This window comes from Pteropus vampyrus, unplaced genomic scaffold (assembly GCF_000151845.1).
Source record: "Pteropus vampyrus isolate Shadow unplaced genomic scaffold, Pvam_2.0 Scaffold207, whole genome shotgun sequence".
NCBI classification, from domain to species: domain Eukaryota; kingdom Metazoa; phylum Chordata; class Mammalia; order Chiroptera; family Pteropodidae; genus Pteropus; species Pteropus vampyrus.
Genome location: NW_011888988.1, coordinates 59,360 through 70,324, shown reverse-complemented (window position 1 = coordinate 70,324; position 10,965 = coordinate 59,360). Strand labels below are relative to the sequence as shown.

At 37.5% G+C, this 10,965-nt stretch overlaps 1 protein-coding gene and 1 long non-coding RNA gene across 3 annotated transcripts in view; one reads left to right on the top strand and one right to left on the bottom strand.

The window, feature by feature from the left end:
• LOC105300309 (membrane cofactor protein-like) overlaps positions 1-10,965 on the bottom strand; it is a 120,632-nt gene that overhangs the window by 53,282 nt on the left and 56,385 nt on the right. The window lies entirely within an intron of this gene.
• Positions 1-10,965, top strand: part of LOC111746977 — a 23,460-nt gene that overhangs the window by 7,544 nt on the left and 4,951 nt on the right. Inside the window, exon 3 of one of the 2 annotated variants that reach the window (XR_002783338.1) lies at positions 5,504-7,248. The exons of the other annotated variant lie outside the window; for it this stretch is intronic. This is a non-coding gene — a long non-coding RNA (uncharacterized LOC111746977). Of the gene's footprint in view, positions 1-5,503; positions 7,249-10,965 lie in introns of those variants that run through there. 2 annotated transcript variants of the gene reach the window in all.

Genomic DNA, 10,965 nt, shown 5'->3' with positions numbered 1-10,965 from the left:
ATGGTAACAAGCCCAAGTGGAGAGGACAGAAAGGAGAGAGAAGTCATAGGAAGCCAGGTGAACGACAGAATTCAATGAAAGTCGGAAAGCAGGGGGAGAGGTAAAGTGAAAGTCTCCACGGGATCCTTAAGATGTCTTGTCTATTTAAGGGAAACTGGAGGACTTGGAGGCACACCCAAGTGGGAAATGCTTGAGTTCCATGAGGAACCCAAGTACAGATAAAGAGCTTCCCAAACCAGTAAAAGCTAAAGGAGTTCATCACCACCAAACCAATATTATAAGAAATATTAAAGGGCTTTCTTTAAGAAAAAGAAAGGGGGAGAAAAAACATCAATATGAATTAAAAAATGGCATTAACTATGTACCTATCACTAATCACTTTAAATGTAAATGGATTAAATGCTCCAATGAAAAGACAGAGGGCAGCTGAATGGATAAGAAAACAAAGACCCTTATGAATGCTGTCCATAAAGACCCACTTCAGATCAAAAGACACGGACTGAAAGTAAAAGGATGGGAAAAGATATTTCATGTGAATGGAAACGTGAAGAAGCTTGGGTAGCAATACTTACAGCAGACAAAATAGACTTTAAAACAAAGACTATAATAAGAGACAAAGAGGGACATTATATAATGATAAAGAGATGAATCCAACAAGAGGCTCTAAACCTTCTAAACCTCTATGCACCCAACATAGGGGAACCTAAATATATAAAGCAAATATTGACTGACACAGAGGGAGAGTTCGGCATTAATACGGAGAAGATGTAAGTTCTGTTTTCTATGCCGATGATATCCACAGTTAAGAGAGCGGCAGTACTTGTCATGAAGGTACATAAAACCTGACAGAAAAAAAAGTATTTAATTACTTTTAAATGTTAATAAAAAACAGTCATGTGTAAATAAGACCTAATAGTCATCATAAGCAAGGCCCTGTGTTAAGGGAGGTAGGAACTATTATCATCCCCATTTTATAAGGAAAATGAAGTTTAGAGAGATTATGTATCTTTTTCAGGGTCTCAAAGCTAGTAAATGAGAGTGAACACTGGTTTTACAGATTGCAAAGCCCATGGTTTTATGTGATGTTACTCTGCCTCTTTGAGGATTATTTAATAAGCACTTTATTTTACCTAAATAAAATGATAAATAATACAGTATCAGTACCTTTAGATTTCAAGTATGCGTTGGTACTAGAAATTTAAGAATGGACTCACGAAGAGTTAAACTCACTCCACCACTTACTATGACTTCTTTATTACTCACTTTTACTCTCATGGAAAATAGATGGCTGCATCGCTTGAGACAAAGAGCAAACTCTGAGTCAGGAGCCTAAGTTTTCACATATTTAGGAAGGGCAAATTCGAGATCCATAAATAAGAGTAGAGGGTGGTATGGCTAGGTGGGATGGGCTTCCGAGGAGAAGTGACTAAGTGGGTAGATGAGCAATGACCTAAAAGTGGTCTTGGATGATGAGTGCTACATGGGGTGGGAGAGAATAGAGCCCTAGTGAGTATGTGTTGAATGAATAGCTATCCAGTTGGTTAGTGGTGGTTAATGAGGACATCGGGTAATGTAGGGAGGCTTTATAGAGAGTGGTCTTAATAGTTTTGTCACTCTAAGCGCTATACCAATGCAGATTTTAAAACTATCAGACTATGAACAAGAAGGCTGTTCTGTAGAAAAATGGGAATGGATTAGAGGCAGAAGAGTCAAGGATATAAGCAGCCCAACAGTATTGTTCTTCAGATATCAGTGCATGACTTACCTTGTGTAACATTTGGCACAAATTTTTGATATAGTAAGTCCACAGTGAAATATCAAACGTGCAGATAATAGCATTTTTTTCATTAGTGAAATGTCAAGCCAGTGAGGTTAAATCACAGAAAGAACTTGCAAGTCTGTGTGAACTGACAGGGAAGTTTTCACTAAGTGTTAGTATGAACAGAGGCCCTTACAGAAATATCATAATTTTCTTATAGGCTAATAACTCAGAACAGAGTATAAAAGGTGAGATTACATACTGTTCTATAGGATATTGGCTCATTGTACTCAAGTAGCTAAAACAAATTTAATAAAATAGAGGTGAGGGGAAGGTATATGAAAGAAAAGAACAAATATTCCAGCTTTGTACTATTCAGTTTTGGATACTGAATTTCAGTGATACAGAATCAGATTCAGAAGTGGGCAAATGAAATTTTCAATGGAATAGCCAAATGGCTTCAAGATTTTGAGTCAGATAATTGGGACTAAAACCCTAACTCTTTAACTTTCTACTGGTATGATTTTATGTAAGTCACTGAATTTCTCTGAACCTCAGAGTCTTCTCTGCTTTGGGATAACGACATTGCTGGGCCTACCTATGTCTCGGAGTTACTTTCAGAACCAAAGAAGACAATAAATGGTAAAGCATTTTGTAAACAAATATCTTAGCCATTGCTATTCTTATTATTTATCTTGACTAGTATGCAATTGGAGGTCAAAAATCATTAAATAAAAATTATTTTGCATGTGTATAGATGGTCCTCACTCACAAGGAGCTCATTGTCTGAGGAGAGGGATCATGAGGAGTGTAGTAGGGGCTGAGAAGACAAGAGATAAGTTAATAGAGTGTGGGAAAGCACAATGCTGGGGTAAGGGAGGAAACACACAGAGTAATTAGACATTGTGACTCTGGGAAAGCTGAGAATTGAGGTGGCACATGAAGTCATCAGTTGTGTGAGTCTAAAACAAATTTGCTTACCAAGTTCAGTGTTAGTGTATCAAAACACTGAGCATCCTGGAACCCTGAGGTAAGTTTAGGACGAGTTAAAGATGGACTATTTAACTTGGTAGAGTTGTGGCAGAATTTTCTGATGGAGAAGAGTAGCAGTTATATCCATCCAAGTCCTTCAGTCATGGACACAACACAGCCCCTGGCAGATATTACTAACTGTCACAACACTGCTTTTGCTGAAAACTGAACACCACCTCAGTCCATTTACTAGATTTATAGTGGGTATTTCCCCTGCTAACATCACTTTCTAGCCACTTCATTCTTACTCCCTTCTCTGAACAAGGCGTACAAAACGAATCTTTTTTTTTTTTAAGCATAAGCAGTTTGAAGATCTACTAAGAAATTAATATCAGACAAAAACGAAAAGAATACACACACAGTTATGATCTCACTTTAAAACACTGCTCAGTGTTGCCGACTGTCACAGTGAAGATGCCATCTCCCCCACATCCACGTTCCAGATCTCTCTTACTCTGCTCTATTTGTTTATCACCTTTATTCCCTTTAATATAATTGAAGTGTCTTGTTTATAGTCTCTCTCCTTCCACCAGAGTGCAAAGTTCATAAAAGATAGGGATTTTTGCCTATCTTCACTGATGGATACATAAAAGCCTTAGAACTCTCCTTGGCACTGAGAGGTGCTCAATAAATCTTTACTACACAAAAAGAGTCTGCTAAACACCACTTAATAAAACCTGGTTAGATTCTGAACTGTCTCCTGTGTCAGAGGTATACTTTAGCCTGCACCCTTCCAGGCCTGGTTTAATCCTGTGTCTCCCAATAGCTGGCCATCTCCTCCTACACTATTCTGTCTGTCTTCTTTGGCTCTGAGATAAACTGGTCTCCTGGCTAGACAACTACGAAGGTCCTCTCCTCTCTTCTATTCTGTGTCTCACATGGCTTCCTTCTTTACTGTGAGGATGTTTATGCCCTCTCCTTCCTGTGAGGAAAGCTTGAGCTCCAGATGAAAACAATCAACCCTCCCTATCTGGCCACACTTACTTAGCTTATCAACTTCACCACCACATGGGCATATGACTGGATTATTAATTAGCCCAGTTGCTTCTAACAGATGGAACTTCCACATTCTGATTAAACTTACTATCTTATTAGAAATAGTTATGCATTATTTCTAACATGAAAATAAGTGGCATTTTGTTAAAGTAAAACAGGCCAAAAATAAGATTTTAGAAAATGTTTTGAAGTTTTTATAGATTACATACATATAAAAAGTTTTTGGGGGGTTACTTAGATGTTTTGCTTCTTGACCTTTCAGGTTAAAGAAGGCCTTAATCTTTTTCCACATCCCTGGTTGCCATTGATCAGAGAGAGAATGGTTGCACCACGGACTTTGCACTTAGAGAACGCGGAAAAAACAGGAGACAGTTTTTAAGGGACAGAATACATGAAGAAATGGATATGATCTGAGGTAGTTTAGGCGAGATAACCACGTGTAAATCAATAATGTTTATGGAATAGTTATTGAATCTTATTTATGCCCGAGGATGACTAATATGAGGAAATGATCTTAAATTACATGGGTGAAACAAACTAACAGACTTGGGAATTTGACCATCCAGTTGATTAAGAAGAAATAGGCCAGAGAGATAAGGTATGAACTAGTTCGAAGGGAGAGGATGGGAGGTCATCCTGACTATCTCAAAGAAGAACAAGGACTCATTTGCTCCAGGGCGTTTTAACTGGAGATTGGTACAGAAAAAGAAAATTAGCCCCAACTACTTTAATTCAGCCTTAATTTTTAAAAAGCCTAAAATTAAAAAAAAATTAGCTCAAAAAATTAATGCAAATGATAGTAGCACTAAGTGATAAACTTTAAGGGGAAAAGATTATTGACACAGGACATTTGCTAATGTATAACATCAAGCTACTTCCATTTTCTTTTTGTAATAAAGGTAATTTGCATTTACATGTCAAGCCAGACATAGAGAACATTAGTTAGGAAAGGTAAAGATTTAACTTCAGTTTAAATCTCTACTAATTATTTTATCATGAGATTGAGTTCCCTAGATTGTAAGAAGTTCTGCTGTGATATTCTGCTTTTAAAGTGTTTATATTGGCATCTGTGAAATATCAAAACATTGATCTTCATAAAGCTTGTTGTAGGAGGCTGCATTTGTTTAAATGCTTGCTTTAGAAAACGATTCACTTAAAGTGATAAACTTTTTCATGGGTATAGAATTTGCTCATCAAACTTACAACATTGGTCTCACTGACTTTGACCTAATTTTTTTTTCTAATTAAATCAACTAATACAAAAGCTGCATATACTCTCTTCCCAGTCAAAAAATTTCCTTATTTAGATCTTAATCCTTTTCAGATTTTTGCAAGTTTAAAAAGTAAATGGTGTTTATAAAATATTTTTAAAAAATTTAAAAATTTTTTAAATTTTCCAATGCAGTCTCAATTCTTCCACACTGACAGCCTGTGATGTGTGTACAAGGAGGATGCACTAACTTCTAGTGCCTAAAGAAGAAAAAGAGGTAGTAAATGGGCAAGCAATTTTCATCTCTTCTTTCCTCTCGTTACTGATACTCAGCTTTCTCACTTTTGTCTAAATACCGTGTGGCTCTTAGGCTGAGGCTCAACTAAAAGTCTCTGTTCATTAGGGACCTAAATTCAGGAGCTGGCAGGAACTCAGAAACCAAATTATTCTAAAGAATTGTGATGTCCTGTGAAGGGCAAAACAATCAGAACTTGTACATTTAATAGTCCTACAGACATCATAGACCAGTGTCACCTACAGAAGTCACTGACACAGAGCTGGACTCCTTCCTGTGCCCTAGAGCCATCTCTCACAGCCAGACCTGTGACATCCCACTTATTCTCATCAGTGAGTCATAAGGAAGAACAGCTCTCCATCTGGGTGAGCGAAGCAGAGAACATCTGCGGAGAACTGGCATCATTCTTGCCACTACTTTTGTAATGGCCAGGAAGAGGTTCACTGAAGCATTATGACCAAATGTTCTGAGAAGAAAAAGAAAAATGAGGGGAGGAGTCTTTGCCAACCTGAAACGCCCAGCTTGTTATTGGATCCTGTTGTCCTTCTGAAATCTGATGATTGTTATTGGGTGGTAGATTTTGTAAATATCAAACATTCCTTAGAAATTACTGTATTTTTGTTATCTTCAACAGACACTGCATACCACTGAGAGTACTAGATCCATACTACCTGAAATGATAACTATGGTCATAATAATTCCAATGTCAAAAATATTACTGATGCAAAAAATACACGATTGTATTAAAAGTACTTACTTATACACTATTACAAATTCCACTATTGATTGATTTTAAATTTCCTGAAACAACCTTTCCCTGACTTATTGTTTTGAGAAAATAATAGGAGGTAGATGTTAAAAATTAAGAGACAGATTAAAACATGGAAGACCTCAAAGAAGAAACCTCTTTAACATGCGCAAATTAGTCTTTTTATTTCTAAGGAAAAGCTCAAATTCTTACCTCTTTAATCCATCTCCTTTGCTAGTACTTCAAAACTCAGCCCAATAATTCCATTCACCATGGGACATTTTAGTACTTATCTTTAGGGAAACTCAGAGTCATTTTATCCATGTGTACCTCCATCAAGGAAGTTATAAATTCCATGATTAGCAAGAAAGATGTCTTATTGAAATATGCTCTCTCTCCAGCCCTAGCCTAAAGATTTCCAAACATGGGGTGCTCAAAAAGTATGCACTGATTAAAGGAAAGATAGCTTTACCCTGAAGATTCAGAGGAAACAGTTAATTATCTTTACACTTTAAATGTGAAAGGCAGGGGATTCACCCAGTATGCCTTAAAATCACTTAGAGTAGGCCACAAATTTTGGAGTAGTTCATCATCATTTTTTATTTATTAAATCTATATTGTTACTGCAAGCAAGTCACGTAACAGTGAGGTGGTTACTGGAACAGCTAAGAACTTTGTCTCTTGATTACTTAAGACATGTGATCAGGGTAGTAACCATTTGTAGCAGAGACTATTGGTATCTCCGGTATCCAGTTTCATTAGTAAGAGAACCCTGTATTTTTAACTGGGCCAATGGCCACCTTCAATAAAGGCTTCATTTCTCAGCTTCCCTTACAGACGGGTGTAGTCATCTGTGTTATGGCAAGACGATTGTAAGTGGAGTGTCTACAAAGTGTCTCTAAAGGAATGGGTGCTGCTTTCTTCCATTCTTCCTCTTTGCTGGCTGAGGTTTGGACTGTGAGATGAGATGGAGTCTCAGATGGAAAAATCCCAGGCTTCTGTGAGTCTTGGAGCCACCCTGTGAGCCCTCGACTGCCCATGGTTCTTAACCTGAGAGAGAAGTAAACCACTATCTTGTTTAAGCTCCTGTTATTTTGTTTTTACTGTCTTTTGCAGCTGAATATAATTTTAACTGATGTATCATCTCATCCCAAAACAGCGACATTAAGTTGACAAAAATCATGGGGGTATAGTCATGACAGTGATTATTTTTGTAGACACTTTTTTTTGGTCACTTTTATATTTAGGCAGCAATTGAATTTTACTGATTTGTAACTTTTTTATTGGCTATGTTGTAAAATCTTTTCAAGTGTGCCAACAAATGTTTAATCTTCAAAATTTCTGCAAACAGTTGGAGAACCACTAGAATATGGAAAGAAGATAAAAATTTTCCATTGCATGCATATTTCCTTCTGCCTGTCTCCTGTCACACATTTAAAAGTTATCTGAAGAGCACAGGATCATGGGTGTCCTCTGACTTTTGACATTATAAAGGTCACTCTCAACCTGCTTACTATGACTAAGCTAGGGTGTTGGAGTAACAATGTAAAGTAGGTTCCAGCCTATGTATGGCTGATGAAACAGTGAATATTTTTGCAGGTATTATAAGACACTAATATGCTGCAGTAGCAATTACATTGTAAAGTTCCCTGACTTAATTTCTTGCCTCTCAAATTCTTTTATTGGATCCCACTTATTAGCTCCCCTGGGCATTAGATATTTGGGTAGCCATGAAGTTAAACCATTGTCGAAAGACAGCCATGAGATTCCTTTCCCTATGATCAATACATACACTCTGGAGAAGCATGGAGAGCCCATTAAGTAAGGTCAGGGATGGGAGGATTAAGGGCTGGGATAGGGCGCCATTCCTATCTTTTCCTGTTTGTTCAAATTCTTTGAACTATTCTGCAGTAGCGGGAATCTATGGAGACGTTCAATAGACTGCCAATTATTAAAAGTTGTTCACAGATATGATTCTGCAGCAGGCCTCTTTTTATTTAAGAAATCTATATTGAATTTTATAGGATTATAAAGGTTAACATATATTTATGGTAGACATATTTAGAAGGCATAAGCCACAGATCAGAAATGTCACCATCCATAATTCTGCCACTCATCATAGTTAATATTTTGCTGTGTATCTATCTAGTCTTTTTATCTGAAAATATATATGTACCCAGGTGTCAACTGGGCTCACTTACCTTTAGAAAAAAGAGCTGGTTAAATTGAACATGAGCACAAATTCCACATCTGTTAAGTACGGATTCCCATCCGCCCCCACCACCCATAGTCACCAGCTCACCAACTGTAAGTTCTCAGATTTCTTATGGCTTACTTCCTCATGTTTCTCTCTGTTTCTATGTCTCTATGTCCATATCTGCTGGCTCAGGGTTCTACATACAATATTCAGCTAAAAGCCAAAGAGCCTGTTGGGGATTTCAGTAAAAATTCCACTTGCATCCAAGTATTTTATGACTTTATTATCTTTGTGGAATATTTGGAGGGGGGTCACATTTTGAAGAACACTTCTGGCCATCTTTTTGGCTCCTCTTTTCCTAAGCCTCCATATCTGGAATAATAAATATCTTACACCTATTCATAACAGCATTGGCCTACCTATATAGAATGTCCACTTTTTCTCCAAGTAGTTTCCCAAATGCAGTTTCTTTCCTAAGAGGATGGGTAAAATTTTAATATCTTCAAACCTTCATATATAGCATAGTTTAAAACAAATTTTTAAACTCATATGCACATGGTTTTATAACCTTCTTTGGTAATTATGAGCTATATTGTAAAAAATGTCCTCATTACTATATATTATTCCACGACATCATTTTTTAGTGGCTGTTTGTTATTACTTGAATAGACCATAATCTAACTATTTCCAATTGTTGGAAATTGAGGTAGTTTCTCATTTTCACTGTTAGAAAAAAAAAAAAAAAACACCACAAAGCACATTCTTGCATACATGAAAAGAAATGAGATAGAAACATCACATGTATGCATATATATAATCATTATTATAGGTTTTAAGAAATACTTTAAATAGTTCATATTAATCAGCTTTTTATGGAAATAGTATTTCGATTATCTAAATAGACCTCTTTTTTCACTTTTTCATAATTATTATTTTATTTCATTAAATTTATTGGGGTGACATTGCTTAATCAAATTACATAGGTTTCCAGTGTCCAATTCAATAATACATCATATGTATATTGCATTGTGAGTTCACCATCCAAAGTTACCATCTGTCACCATATATTTGACTCCCTTTACCCTTATCTACCTTCCTTTCTCCACTTTCCCTCTGATAACCACTAAACTGTTGTCCATGTCCATGAGTCTGTCTTGTTTGTTGCTTTTAGTTTTATATCCCACATATGAGTGAAATCATATGGTTCTCAACTTTTTCTGTTTGACTTATTTTGCTTAGCATGATAATCTTAAGATCCATCCATGTTGTCAAAAATGGTAGCATTTCATCTTTTCTTATGGCTGAGTAATATTCCATTGTATATATGTGTTGCAGGAAGTGACACCCAATGGAGGAATTTGGACACTCAGATAACTTTGTTAGAGGAAGGAGAATTTAATGCCGGTGGAGAGCGTGGGGCTTTCAACAGAACCAAAGCACGATCTCCCCTTGGTTAGATTTCTTACAACTTATATACCCTTGCAATGTCCATGCAAGGGGCGTGTGATTCCTTTGTTTGAGGTTTCACGTGTGCTTCATGACTTAGGATGGGAGGGGGAGCTTTGGGTGGGGGACTGCAAGCGGGGAGGAATTTCCAGACCACTGGTCTTACAGGTCATTTGTTTTGTAGAACCTGCAACTTTGGCGTTATCAGCACCATTATAGGATTCTTGAACAGAGAGATGGGACTCCTAGGCTAAAAGCAGGGAGCAGCACTTATTGATGCTGGCACCTGCTCAGCGGATTCCTGTCCAAAGGTTGAGCTCTAATTGTAACATAATACGCAGTTTTACACAGTCTTGTTATTCCTACACAGCTACAGATATAAGAACATTAGTTGGATAGCAAGCTATGTATCAACAGATGTGAGCTGGAGAGTCCTTGAGGTGGGGGAGGTAGCTATGGGAAACATGTTAGGTGGAGAGCACTGGGCAGAATGTGGGGAGAGAGCAGTTCAGTTGGCTGAGTCGGTCATTTCTGCAAGCCCTTTCCCCTGCACCCTTTCAGATGCCTTCTCTCCTCTCTCATATGTACATCTTTATCCAATCATCTATCGAAGGGCATTTTGGTTGTTTCTGTCTTGGCCACCGTGAATAATGCTGCAATGAACATCAGGGGGCATATATCTTTACCGATAAATGTTTTCAAATTTTTGTGGGGAGCTAAAGCTCCCAAAATTCAAAGGAGTGCATGGATTATCTCGGGAGGCCTGCTTGCATATAAAAGGGAAAAGGCTGGTTCTGAGGAATTCCAGGAGGAAGAAGATTAAGATTAGAAACAGGAGGTACGAAGGGAGTTTCGAAGGGAGTTTGGATTGTACCTTGATCTTCAAGATGTTACTTTAACTATGTTATCTTGGGATACACAAAGGAACAGAATATGTATAAAAAGGAGCCTAAGAAATAAACTCGGAGAGACAGTTGTGAGATCTGTTCTCCCGCCTGCACCCTGTCTGTCTTCTCTTTTTTCTCAGTCCCTGCTCCCCTATTCAGGGACCTGGTTTGACTTGGTCGGCTGGTTTCTGACAAATTTTGGGGGTAGAAACCCAGAAGAGAGATTGCTGGGTCATATGGTAATTCTAGTCAGTTTTTTTGAGAAAACTTCAAACTGTTTTCTAAAGTGGCAGTACCAAGTTACATTTCCCCCAGCAGTGTATGAGGGTTCATTTTCCCCTACAACCTCTCCAACACTCATTACTTGTCTTGTTGACAATAGCTATTCTAACAGG